Genomic DNA, 12,957 nt, shown 5'->3' with positions numbered 1-12,957 from the left:
GTCCCAGGTCTGGTCCTAGGTCTGGTCCTGGGTCTGGTCCCGGGTCTGGTCCTGGGTCTGTTCCCGGGTCTGGTCCCAGGTCTGGTCCCAGGTCTGCAGGCCGTGCCACCTGAGAGGTGGATGGGAATGTTCTCGCCACATTAGTTCTGTTCCGCTGCCCGATCAACAGCCGCCGCGGTCGATAGCGATCGTGTGCGGGGGAGAGAGAGAGAGAGGAGTATCTGGCTTGACAGGCTGGGTGACATTCCAGCTACATAGATCCACTTAGTAGACAGGCCGAGGGGCAAAACCGCTGGTGTAGCAAAAATGGATAATAGAGGACTGTAGAGAACTGAGCCAAGAGAACACTGGTGACTGTCACATTTCTAGGGATTAGAATGGTGGCCAGAATCACATGTGCTTTTTTTCAATTGGACTACAGTAGAGTGCTGCATTTCAGTGTTAATGTAATTAGTGATTGGTTGCCAGTTGATTAGTTTCAATATTATGTTTTTACATTTTTGTGCATTGTTATTTATATATATGGTTCTCGATGACGTTCAAGATGTGTACAGTACAACAGTGTGGAACCTATTAATTTAACACAAACAAACTTTCACTGAGTTTTCTTGAATTTACCAAAACTGATTCTAATGTAATAGAAATGAAGTGAGGTCATCATTTATGTAGTTTTTAAATGTATGTGGTTTTATTTATGATCCGGGTAATAGGGCCTGTCAGGCCAATGAGAGCTAAGTAATTCAAATCAGTTAACTCACAAAACAACAAAGTATTTGCTAGTCCAACTCTCTGACAAGAAATTTATATTTTTAGACCCCAAAATGTTTCTGTTGCATTCTTCATTCATTTAACCAAAATAATATAATAATATCAAATTCTTATTCTTATTATATATTAATATAAATTGTATATAAATATTGAATTATACCAAGTGTTTCCAATAATAATGGTGTTATTATAGATGACCTATAGATTCAGTAAAGATAAGTGCTTTTATAGTCTGCATTAATCGCATAATGATGAATAATTTACAACAAAAATATGTAAACAAATAGTAAAAACTAAAGGCCTACATATCTCTAATGATGCTTGAAATCTGTTTGTTTGGTTACATGTTTGTTAGTGTGTGTGTGTGCTTGTGTGTCTGCGTTAGTTTCCTACGATTGTCCGGAGAACCGTGCACTCGGCAAAGTTCGACATTTCCAGGTGTCTTTTTTTATAATCCAACGGAGTGCAGTGCCGCCGTTGACGTTGTTCGGAGCAGCATTTCAACATTTTCAACAACAATGTCTTTCATTTACCTCCACGGCCAGGAGGTCCACTGGCATCATGGGAACTTATCCAAGCTCCTTCACTCTGATTGGTCCTAGCCCCTTCACTGTAATTTACATTTACATTTATGCATTTAGCAGACGCTTTTATCCAAAGCGACTTCCAAGAGAGAGCTTTACAAAAGAGCATAGGTCACTGATCATAACAACGAGGTAGTCCCAAACATTGCAAGCAGCCAAAACATGAAGCATACATTGTGGAAAACTAAACAAGTGCCAAAAGGGAAGACCCATAAGAGCATGTAGTTATACAAGTTTACAAATTAAAACAACATGAACCACAAAAAGTGCAAATTAAAACAACATGAACCACAAAAAGTGCAGGACTGTACCTTCACAGCGAGTACAAGACTTAACTTTGTTATAACTAACCTACAAGAGCAACAAGTCACTCAATAAGAGTCATTGTGATCCTGGAGGAAACTAGCAACAGGTCTAGCCAAGCATTCCTAAGTGCCGTTGTACTCCCGGAACAAGTGTGTCTTGAGCCTTTTCTTGAAGGTGGGGAGACAGTCGGTGTCCCTGATGGAGGTGGGGAGCTCGTTCCACCATTGGGGGGCCAGGCAGGAGAAGAGCTTGTGTTGGGACCTGGCAGTCTTGAGTAATTGGTCCTCTAGTCATCCCTCGCACACGCTTCTCTAGCGGGTACACTAGGATCAGTAAATTTTGTTTGGTTAATGAACAATTAAATGCCATAAAAAAATATATGTCTATATATTTAAAAGCAAATTATCTTTTACAATCAATATGGCCAGGTTAGTGCTGACTGCTTGCATAAAATTGAATCTCTGCTTTCAAAGGGGTTTCTTCAAGAAGATTTACCTAGCCAAGAAACTTTCTTGGCTAGGTAAATGCCGACTAGCTAACAGGATGACTATATGAAGTGGATATACTTTAGGTATAAATCAGTCAATTTAGTTACATAAATGAATGTGCTTACTCTGTCATCTCCACTGACATCTCTGTCAGCTGAGATTTTTTTCTGAATTGCCTCCACAAAGTTGAAAAAACATTCTCCTAATTACAGCTGTCAGTTGGGCAGACCCTCCTTGATTGCAGTTTGTCAGTCTGAACGTGTCACGTTCCATCGATGTCTGTGTGTGGATATTGGTTTGGGACACTCCACGTTGAAGAGGAAACGGAGCCTTGTCAGTCACTGCAGGGACTGGGCCACACCCAACACTTCTGTCAAAGGGGTGGTTTCATCCATCCTGCTTGGAAGGGGATGTGTTCCATTCCTACAGAATGAATACACGTGTAAGGTATTTCCTCATAGCATTTGCAAAATGCCAAATCAGCTTATTTAAATTAAGAATGGCCATAATTCATCTAAAATCATTCTGCAAGAAGGCTCGACACGTACCTCATCAAGGTAGTTATGGACATTGTATTCTCTCGTTAAAAAACAGGGCAGACGTACCGGGGCTGCATTCCTCTCTAGATCTGAAATATTATACCTTCTCTCAGGTGAAATATCATCCCTTCTCTGTATGCTACAACTGATCAAGGAGGCTGGATAAGAGCTGGCTGGGACTGCGACAGCCTGAAGATGTTTAAGGTCTTGGCAAGCCGAGCAGCATTCATGTCGAGGTTGACGTCTTCACTAAAACGCTTTGCCATTTCATGATGCGTCTGTGACAGACGCAGGCTTTTGTTATAACAAACCAAGCGTTGAACAAGCACTTGTGCGTTTTCTGCCACACACTAAATGTAATAACTCTGAAAAGCCTTGGGACTTGTCACATCCGTCACCTCATGTTTTGCCTCGGTTTTCCTATACTACTCTTGAGTTTGCATCATCCAGGTCTGGACTCTGGACATTGAATCACAAAAAAAGGATGATTCATCAGCAGAATAATGAATTGATGCACACGACCTGATCCATGAATGAAGAGCCATTATGCTTTTCGTTCATATTTCTTTCTTTTTTCCCATATACATTATCTGCGTCATCGATTGCACAACGTTGTCGTGAAGTCGGCCTTTTCGTTGGACAGTGATGCGGGCTTCAGAGCTATAGAGTATAGCTGTCTGTGTTGTACAGAGGGTTAGGGTTAAGATTAAACCCAGGCAGGCCCTGTTTGAATACTCTGGATGAGCATCCTTCCCTTCACCCTCACTCGCTCCTTTTCCAAGCATCTCTTAACGAACAGGCTTAGATTATGTCTAATCATGTTAAATGATGTCTTATAGCACATATACTCAGTCCTATCAGATCACTGGCCTTTCAAAGGACGTCACCTTAAAGATAGTGGGAGACAGGTAAAAATACAACATCCTAATACTACACGTATATGTCAATTGTGGGATCCTCACATATTCATCAATATTTGCAAGTAAAAGTTATTTAAAATGTAGAAATGACGTGACAAATATGTGAGGATTTGTAATTGGGGCAAAGAAAATATGATTTAGTCAAGTGGTCTGTTTCAGCCCATGGTCCGTGGGAGTGTAAAGTGTGATGTGCAAACAATTTACAAAACTGCTACTGCAAGTAGAAACTTAAAGGCACCATTACTTTTTTTTACATTTACGTATATCATTCTGTGCAAACCAGGAGCTGTGATTCCCTAGTGTAATAAACATTGTATACACTTACTGGAGTAGGCCTATTGCATCTTCTGCCTGTGAGCTCAACTTGGACTGGACTTGACTGCCCCCTGCAGGCAAGGCTTCTTTCTCCACACACACTGACTCTCTGCCTTCACGTGCTCCGAAGCGAAAGGTTTCAGAGAACTCATGTTCATTAGGGTTAGGGGCTCCTATAACTTCTAGAACCTTCTAGAAGAACTAGAACCGTCACACCACGTTACCAAATTTCAGCCGTGTCATTCAAATTTCAAAAGAAATGCTTATGAGGAGAAGGTTGAGGGTGGTATTTTAGCAAAGTTCTTCATTGAATCCCCATGTTTCCTGGGGTTGTCAGTGTTATGCGAAGTATTGCCACTAAGCGGAATCAAACCCAAATGTGCGTCACTGCACAGTTGTCTGATCAGAGGCTGTGGCCTATGAAGTCTATTTGCAGCTTTTCGCCACCAAGAGGCAGTCAAATCCCAGACCAAGTGTGTGTTCCGAGAGCAGCAGTGAAAGGACATGCACCCGCATCACTAAATGCCTACTGGACAAATCACAGGAAGTTTGTTTCAATGTCATTTCAGACCTTCAATCCTCTCTTTCGGTAGTTGGAACACATAGATGGGTCATTTCTACAATTCACGATTTCTTTCAAGGAAGGAAAAACAATAAGGAAAAAAAAGCTTATTTGATCCGTCCTTTCACACACACATATGTTCAAGGTGTTGGACTGTAGTAGACAAAAACCAACCAGACTTCGATATGTTTGGCTGGAGTTTATTGATTTTTTAAAGCCACTGTCTCGTGTCAGGAATCTCAGCAACTATTAATCAAACTATTGTTACTATTTTCCTTGACCCAACAATGGTACCATCTTGCTAGCCCACTTATGTGACGTAGACCGTGGTTTATATAAATGTCAGTATATCACAATGCAGGACAGCAGTATTGTATGTTTATGTGTGAGTGTGTGTGTGTGGAGGTGTGTGTGTCCTGTGAGCGATCGGTCGAAGTAGACAACTCAGATGCCAGGTCAGCAGTTCTGGAGGAGAAACCGGACGCCTCTCCACTTACACACTCTCATGTATTATGTATGCAGCCTTGAGCCGTGTGTGTGTGTGTGTGACCTGCATATTACGCACATCATATCTAGTATATCAATGTTCCTCTCAACCGTGGCTAAAGCATCCTAATCACAGCCAATCTCAGGAAGGCGGTTGCATGCCAGTTGAACAGCAGCCCACAAAGGCTCATTGGTATGCTCGCGTGTGAGGAGAACAGTTAGTCCGTTGGGGTTTTTAAGCTAGATTGATGATCGGGCGGATGGATGTCAACGGATGGAATCAATTATCTCCGCCTCGTTTGACCTCAGTGAAACCGAGCACCGTGTTGGTGAAGCCAAGCCCGTTCCAGGTTCCCTCGCAGAGCCGTCAATGTTGCGTGGTTGTTTACACGATGTTCGTGCGTCCCGCTGACAGCGTTAAGTGCTCTGAGCACTTTGAATAGCTCTGCGTTGATGTGAAACGTTTATATGACCATATCACTTTTCTCATTTCCCATCATGCACTTGAAGCGTTTCCGTGGAGGACAGTTTGGGGTTCAGCCGTGTCGCGGCAACGCTGTGCGGCATTTTTCGTCGCAACCTCTCTGACCTCTGCAGCCTCGCCTTGGATGTGAACTACTTACCGTGTGTATTCTGTGTGTCACACACACACATGAGAGAAGCTCAGAAAGTAACCATATTAGGGTCTTGTAGGGAGTCATCATCCACAGGCATCTCTCTGTAACAGTGCACAGTTGTGTTTATACTGGTGAGGCCTTCCTCTGTGGAAGATGACACTGCCCCATTAAACCCACTTTACATTACATTTACATTTAGTCATTTAGCAGACACTCTTATCCAGAGCGACTTACAGTAAGTACAGGGACATTCCCCCCCAGGCAAGTAGGGTGAAGTGCCTTGCCCAAGGACACAACGTCATTTGGCACGGCGGGGAATCGATCCGGCAACCTTCTGATTACTAACCCGACTCCCTCACCGCTCAGCCATCTGACTCCACTTTACTACTACGGGACGGAGGAAGGTTCTACAGGTCAGTGTATGCCCTAGAATGAGAGAAGGGTTCTACAGGTCAGTGTATGCCCTAGAACGAGAGAAGGGTTCTTGAGGTCAGTGTGAGCCCTTGAACCGAAGGAAGGTTCTAGAGGTGAGCGCGAGGCCTAGAACCAGAGGAACGTTCTAGAGGTAAGTGTGAGCCTGTAGACCAGGGGTGTCGAACTCCGGTCCTCGAGGGCCGCTGTCCTGCATGTTTTAGATGTTTCCCTGCTCCAACACACCTGATTCAATTAAAAGGGTTGTTATAACGACCATTCATTCGAATCAGGTGAGCTGGATCAGGGAAACATCTAAAACATGCAGGACAGCGGCCCTCGAGGACCGGAGCTCGACACCCCTGCTGTAGACATTGTGAGGATCATAAACCAGCCAGGCCACACAGCTTGTGGCTGACAGTTGTCTGCTCAGGACACTGGTCATGAACACCACCTACTTCCCTGTTCTCAAGCAGGAGGTTGGGGGTTTAAATATACTGTACACTAACTTATGTACACGAGGATTCTGCTCTCACACACATACACACAAACACACACACGTTACAGTGGAGGTTTCACGTCTCAGTTCCCAAAACTTCTCAAGTCCACACACAGATGATTAGAGTCTAGTTAGTCAGTAAGACTTACGAGCGGGAAAGACCAGAGATAAGGGTGTTTTTTTCCTCTCAGCCTCTTATCTTTGTCATTTTTATGCTGGAACCCCACGTGTGGCACAGGTACCATTATAACTCAACCATGTCATTAAAGGCAGTGTTTCTAAGTGTTATTGGTGCTATGGTCCTGTTACCACTGCTGTTATGGCCCAGTAACATCCCAACCCAACCTCATGTTTGCCTTCGCAACTGAATAGTCCCGCTTACACCTGTAGCAAAACAGGAAATAAGACCGTTCTTTTATCACACCCTTACTAGCCAGCAAACGCAAATCCTAACAGCGGCCCTTGTCAAATACATTGAAAGTGTTACATCGGGTGATAGCCTGTATTTGCAAATACTATTTGACACTGGTACTCTCCCCGGTTGTTCCTCGGCTGGTGGTTGATGTCCTCCAGGGCTCCATGTTCAGCCCCCAGCAGCCAGGGAGAACTTTGCCCCAGTGGCCTGCTGTGTCTCATCCTGTTGCTCACCCTGCTCCTCCTCCCCTCCTCGTTGAAGGAGCAGAACACTGCTAGCGCTACTCTATTTTAGGAGCCGAGAGTGAAAAGGAGAAAAACAGACCGGATGTATTTCTCGTTGTTGTCCTTTTCGCCTGGTTTTGCTAATGGGTTTTCCATTCTCTCCTGCTTCTTCTGTTAGCTGTGTGTGTGTGTGTGTGTGTGTGAGTGAGTGAATTGAACTGCACAGCCTCCTCCACTTGAGTATGACTAATTCTCTGACACCAACACGCTTGGCTCTAGCACATGGCTCCCAGACAACACACACTCTGCCTTCACGTGCTGGCCGCTCTCCCTCTCTGTTACACACACACACACTCTCTCTCTCTCTTTCTCTCTCTCTCTCTGGGCGAGAGAGACATGGAGAGAGAGAGGGAGAGGAGAGAGGGGAGAGAGAGACACAGGGAGAGAGGGGGAGAGAGAAACAGGGGGAGAGAGAAACAGGGGGAGAGAGGGAGAGAGACACGGGGTGAGAGAGGGGGAGAGAGAGGGGGAGAGGGGGGGAGACACGGGGAGAGACGCAGGGGGAGGAGAGGGGGGAGAGAGAAACAGGGGGAGAGAGGGAGAGAGAAAGGGAGTGATGAGAGGGAGCGAGAAAGAGGGGGGTTAGAGAGGGGGGAGAGAGACAGGTGTAGAGAGAGGGGGGAGAGACACAGGGGGATAGAGAGGGGATATAGATAGATGGAGGAGCGGTGAGACTCTCTCTCTCTCTCTCTCTCTCTCTCTCTCTCTCTCTCTCTCTCCGTACTAGAAGGACAGTATGTCTACCTCACAGCAGGGGAGAGACATGCATTGCACACGTATTATTGCGTGCGTGTGTGTGTGTGTGCAAACACACACATGACCATGTCACTCTGTCACCACAGTGCAAACAATGCGGTTCCCATGCTCTTTCAAAAGCTGTCTGGCTATTTTACCTAGTATTTACCAGTGGTTGAACTGGGGTCACATAGAAAATGAGCTGCAGTATTGTTTACACAGTAGTCTCTGTTATCAACCCATGAGTAAAACCTGGTCCTACAGGTTCGATGACCTTCATGCCCTCTCTGACGTAAATCCCAGCTTATCTCTTCTCCCTCAAGCGTGAAATCCTCTTGGAGATTCAGGCAGATGCTGGCCGGCCGTAGCTCGTTTTCTGCCTGTTGATGGTTGACTGTTTCTCCCCCGAACACAACCCCAATCTGACCTGGATCCACAGACAGCCCAGGCCGCCTACCCAGGCCGCCTACCCAGGCAGCCTACCCAGGCCGCCTACCCAGTCAGCCTACCCAGGCCGCCTACCCAGTCAGCCTACCCAGACAGCCTACCCAGGCCGCCTACCAAGGCCGCCTACCCAGGCAGCCTACCCAGGCCGCCTACCCAGTCAGCCTACCCAGTCAGCTTACCCAGGCCGCCTACCCAGTCAGCCTACCCAGTCAGCCTACCCAGACAGCCTACCCAGGCCGCCTACCCAGGCCGCCTATCCAGACCGCCTGCCCAGGCCGCCTACCCAGTCAGCCTACCCAGTCAGTCTACCCAGTCAGTCTACCCAGACAGCCTACCCAGTCAGCCTACCCAGGCCGCCTACCCAGTCAGCCTACCCAGTCAGCCTACCCAGACAGCCTACCCAGGCCGCCCACCCAGGCCGCCTATCCAGACCGCCTGCCCAGGCCGCCTACCCAGTCAGCCTACCCAGTCAGTCTACCCAGTCAGTCTACCCAGACAGCCTACCCAGTCAGCCTACCCAGGCCGCCTACCCAGGCCGCCTGGCAGGGAGGGCCAGTGCTGTGGGCGGCACACTTCTCACAGCGTAAGTCTCCCAGCTCGGACACTGTGAAACGCCGACCGTAAACAACAGCTGTCGCTTCCCCCACTCCCTGCAACTCGCTCCCATTCCTCTGCCGCACCCCCCCCCCCACCCACCCCCTCACCCTCCGCGGGACTCCCCACGGCGCCATCCAGCTCCCTCTCCTGGCCTCGGCCCGGCAGCTTTACGTAACCGCCTGACCTCCTCCTCCCCCCCTCGTCCTCGTCCCCCAGTCCCGCCCACCATGGTGTTACTGTAACACTTTGCTCCCAGGCTGCATGTGAGCAGCCTGTCACATGGAAACACCCCTCCCTCCCTCCCATTAGAGGGGGGAGGCATGAGAGAAGAGAGAGGGAGGAGTAATGGGAGAGGAGGCCCCGGCTTGTAAACTGACTCCTTTCCTGTAAGTGTGTCAGTATACAGACACCTCCCCCCTGTCCCTTCCCGCACCCCCACTAAACAGGGACAAGGTCCACTTTTTTTTTTTCTTTTACTGTGGTGTTTTTCTGCGCATACCGCTGTCTGTCGACACGTTTGACAATCGGTCTCTCCCTCTCCCCGTCTCTCGCGGTGTAAACAGCTACCGCGAGGCAGTTTCTCAGCCTGTCAGTCATTCTGTCCGCGAGCGCCTCGGCGCGTCGCGTTTCGACACGCTGTACAAGTGACCAGAGCGGGGAAACGCTTTGTCCCTGTGGTCCCAATGAGGTCCTTTCACGACCTCATTGGGACACTGGCTGCAAAGTGACCCAACCCCAGTCAACCAGACACCTGTAAGAGTGTGTGGGAGAACAGTCACAGTATGACAGTGGTTCCCACCCCTGGTCCTCGGGGCACCCCTGTCCTGCATGTTTGAGATGTTTCCCTGCTCCAACACACCAGATTCAAATGAATGGTCGTTAACAGGTTTTTGCAGAGCTGGATAACGACCCGTTCATTCGAATCAGGTGTGTTGGAGCAGGGAAACATCTAAAACAGGCAGGACAGGGGTGCCCGAGGACCAGGGTTGGGAACCACTGCAGTATGGTGTGACGATTCGTCCCAACAAGGAATACAAATAATTGGACAATTCTCCGGTGGTCCCTCAACCGCCGTTGCACCAGTATTTCTCCGGCTCCACCCTCCCCTCCTTCACCTAAACGGGACTTTTTAAACTAAGCGAGCACAATCAAGAATATGAGTTACACCTGTTTTTCTGATCACATCAATTAAGGGTCGTTGATCACATCGATGATATGTCCTTAGGCCTACCTCCCAGGAGAGGGTGCCCCTGGACCCCGTATTCCACCTGAGGTCACGGGTCTACAGAACCAGTGTATCGAGACAAATGGATGGGCCTGTTGACTGTAATCTACTGAATGAGGTAATGGAGTTAGCATGTGTTTGTGCTCTTGCCTCTGGCTGACTGCCCTACTTAACTCACGTGGCACCAGAGAGAAATGCTACACTCCCTGATCCTTTCCCAGAAACGCGGAAAGCAACCAGTGTGTTTGTGTGTGTCCATATGTGTGTGTGTTGTGTGTGTCCATATGTGTGTGTGTGTTTAAATGTGTGTGTGTGTGTGTGTGTAGGCTATACATATCTGTGTATGGGATTTTAAGGGAGGAGATCAGGAGAACAGTTTTCTCTGAATTCACCCTGTCTGCAACGGCAGCTATTGTGAACGACACTCTTGTTACCAAACCAACACAAAGCCTTGGGCAGATCATTAATGACTCTAAGGTGTGTCCCATATACCTACCTCCGCAAACACAAGACGTAACATAGGCCCCATTATGCTGTGTGGTCATATGTTCTTTTGATGTACTGACTGTGGCAACACATTCCCTGAAAAGGACAAGAAAGAATCTATTAGGATGTCATTGACAACATTCATGGAAGACGCCGATGACCTTGGGATACTTGTCACTTTATCAGTCTCCCTCCCCCTCTGTGTGTGTGTGTGTGTGTGTGTCTGTCACTGTGGCTGCTCATGACCTCGTTACTTTCATCATTTACACCTGTTGCTGTTGGTTTCTCCCTTTTAACCTGGTTTGTTCCTCTTCTCTTTGTCAGATTGTTTTGCAGAACTCTGGTGCCCACCGGGTTGTTGTCAGACTCCTCGTGTCTGGATTAGTATTTGGAATATAATAACAAACAAGAGAGGCGATGAGTGATGCCGACATGTGCAGGGCGTAAGCTTGATACAAATGTTCAGTGAGAATGTTTTTTATAAACAGTCAGTGAAATCTTACCTATATACATAGTTCTGCACCACTGGAACATTAGCAGAGTTCTGTATCAGTGCTATTTAGGGCAGTTAGTCCTACACAGGGTAGTTGGGCAGTGGTCACTCAAAGAGTCTGTCTGGAAAGATCCAGAAGCTCAAGGTGGTTCTTCAGAGGACGTCGACGTCTGATGACTGCGTAGCCATCACGGGGCCAAACCTCAGCCAACCTGTACCCCGGTTAAACCTTATGGTTGAGAACTTCCCCATGTCAGTGGCTTGGTGCACAACCAGGTTTTTCATTTCCTCCATTGACTCATTTGCTCTCGTTCCCTATGCCCAAATTCAGCCTGCTAATGGCTGTTGAGTAAGCCTAGATGTTCATTGAGAGCAGCGAAGCTGTTTTTGTAATGAGTCCCTCTCATCTCCGGAGTGGGTTTCCTGAATGAGGGTTTTTCATTTATTTGCACATTGACTCAATGGCTGGTTGTTTTCCTGTGCCGCACACCGTGTCCATGTAGTCATAGGATGCAGAGGGGAGGAGGATGAGGAGCGAAGCAGAGAGGCGACAAATGGAGAATGTTGACATGGAGGGAGGAATAGAAAATGACGAGGAGAGGCAGGAGGTGTGAGGAGGGATAGAAGAGAGGTGGAGCAAAGACAAGCGGCCTTATTCACAAAACATTTGATCCTGCTAAGAGTACTCCTTATTAGCAGTCAACGTTGTTAGCGAGGAGTTTCCTCCTAAAACATGTTCACAAAGCTGCTGAGACCAACTTTTACGAAGAAATGGGGAGAGAATTTACGCTAAGACAAAGGGCTGGGTTGACCTTGTTGCTATGGATGATGTCAACAAGCTTACTAACTATGCCCATAGGGATTGGTTGATAGGGGATGGAGCTCTGTCAATGATTTAATCATGGAAATATTGTAGAACGAGGTATTATGCTACGATATGCAAAGCATAATCAAGCAAAGATGTTTAGTTGTGGGTTGTGTCACTTATTAAACAAGAATATGTGCATCTCGTAAACGAATAACAAATATGCATAAAGGCAGCCAAATGATTTGTCGATGTGGGTCTGCAGAGGGGATATTGATGCAATGTTATGTGTTCTACTAACGAATGGCTGAGATATACCAGGTTTGTCTGCGCTGCAGAGCTGCATTTTCCCTGTGGCCAAGTACCGTAAAGTTGTCAATCTTGATCTCCGGTGTTACTGGGTTGTGACTGCATCTTTGATAACTCTACTACAATCATAATAACCCGACGATACCTTTTCAAAAGCTCATTATCACAAAAATGTTTCAAAAATGTTTACGTTCCAAGGCGAATTGCCAGCAACAGACATTTTTGGATTGTTTGTGATTTGGTCTTCGTGATTTCGGAGTCCTCTTGACCATCCCTGAATTTTCACAGATTTAGGAGCTGGTTTTAGCGCTAAAACATTTTGTGAAATACTCTTAGAGTAAAGAAATGTGGAGTCCTAAAATGATTTTGAAGAGTTTCTCCTAAGATGTTTCGTGAATACGGCCCCTGAACTACAGCCACCATCAGACCACCAGCAGTCAGACCCAACTCCAGACCTCAGCACCCCTAGACCCAGGACCCTCCGGAAGCACCCTGACACCACTACGACACGGCATCTATATTTAGTCTGGACCTCAATGTTTGAGCTGCAGCATGGGAGGACAGGTGGGTCGTCTAAGCCAGTCGAGTCGATCTTTTCCAGTGACCTCTGACCCTGTAGAGGAAACAGGGGAGGTCTTTTTTCGGACACCTGACCTCGTAATGACA

This window comes from Hypomesus transpacificus, chromosome 17 (genome assembly GCF_021917145.1).
Source record: "Hypomesus transpacificus isolate Combined female chromosome 17, fHypTra1, whole genome shotgun sequence".
NCBI lineage: Eukaryota > Metazoa > Chordata > Actinopteri > Osmeriformes > Osmeridae > Hypomesus > Hypomesus transpacificus.
Note: the sequence above shows the minus strand (reverse complement) of the source record.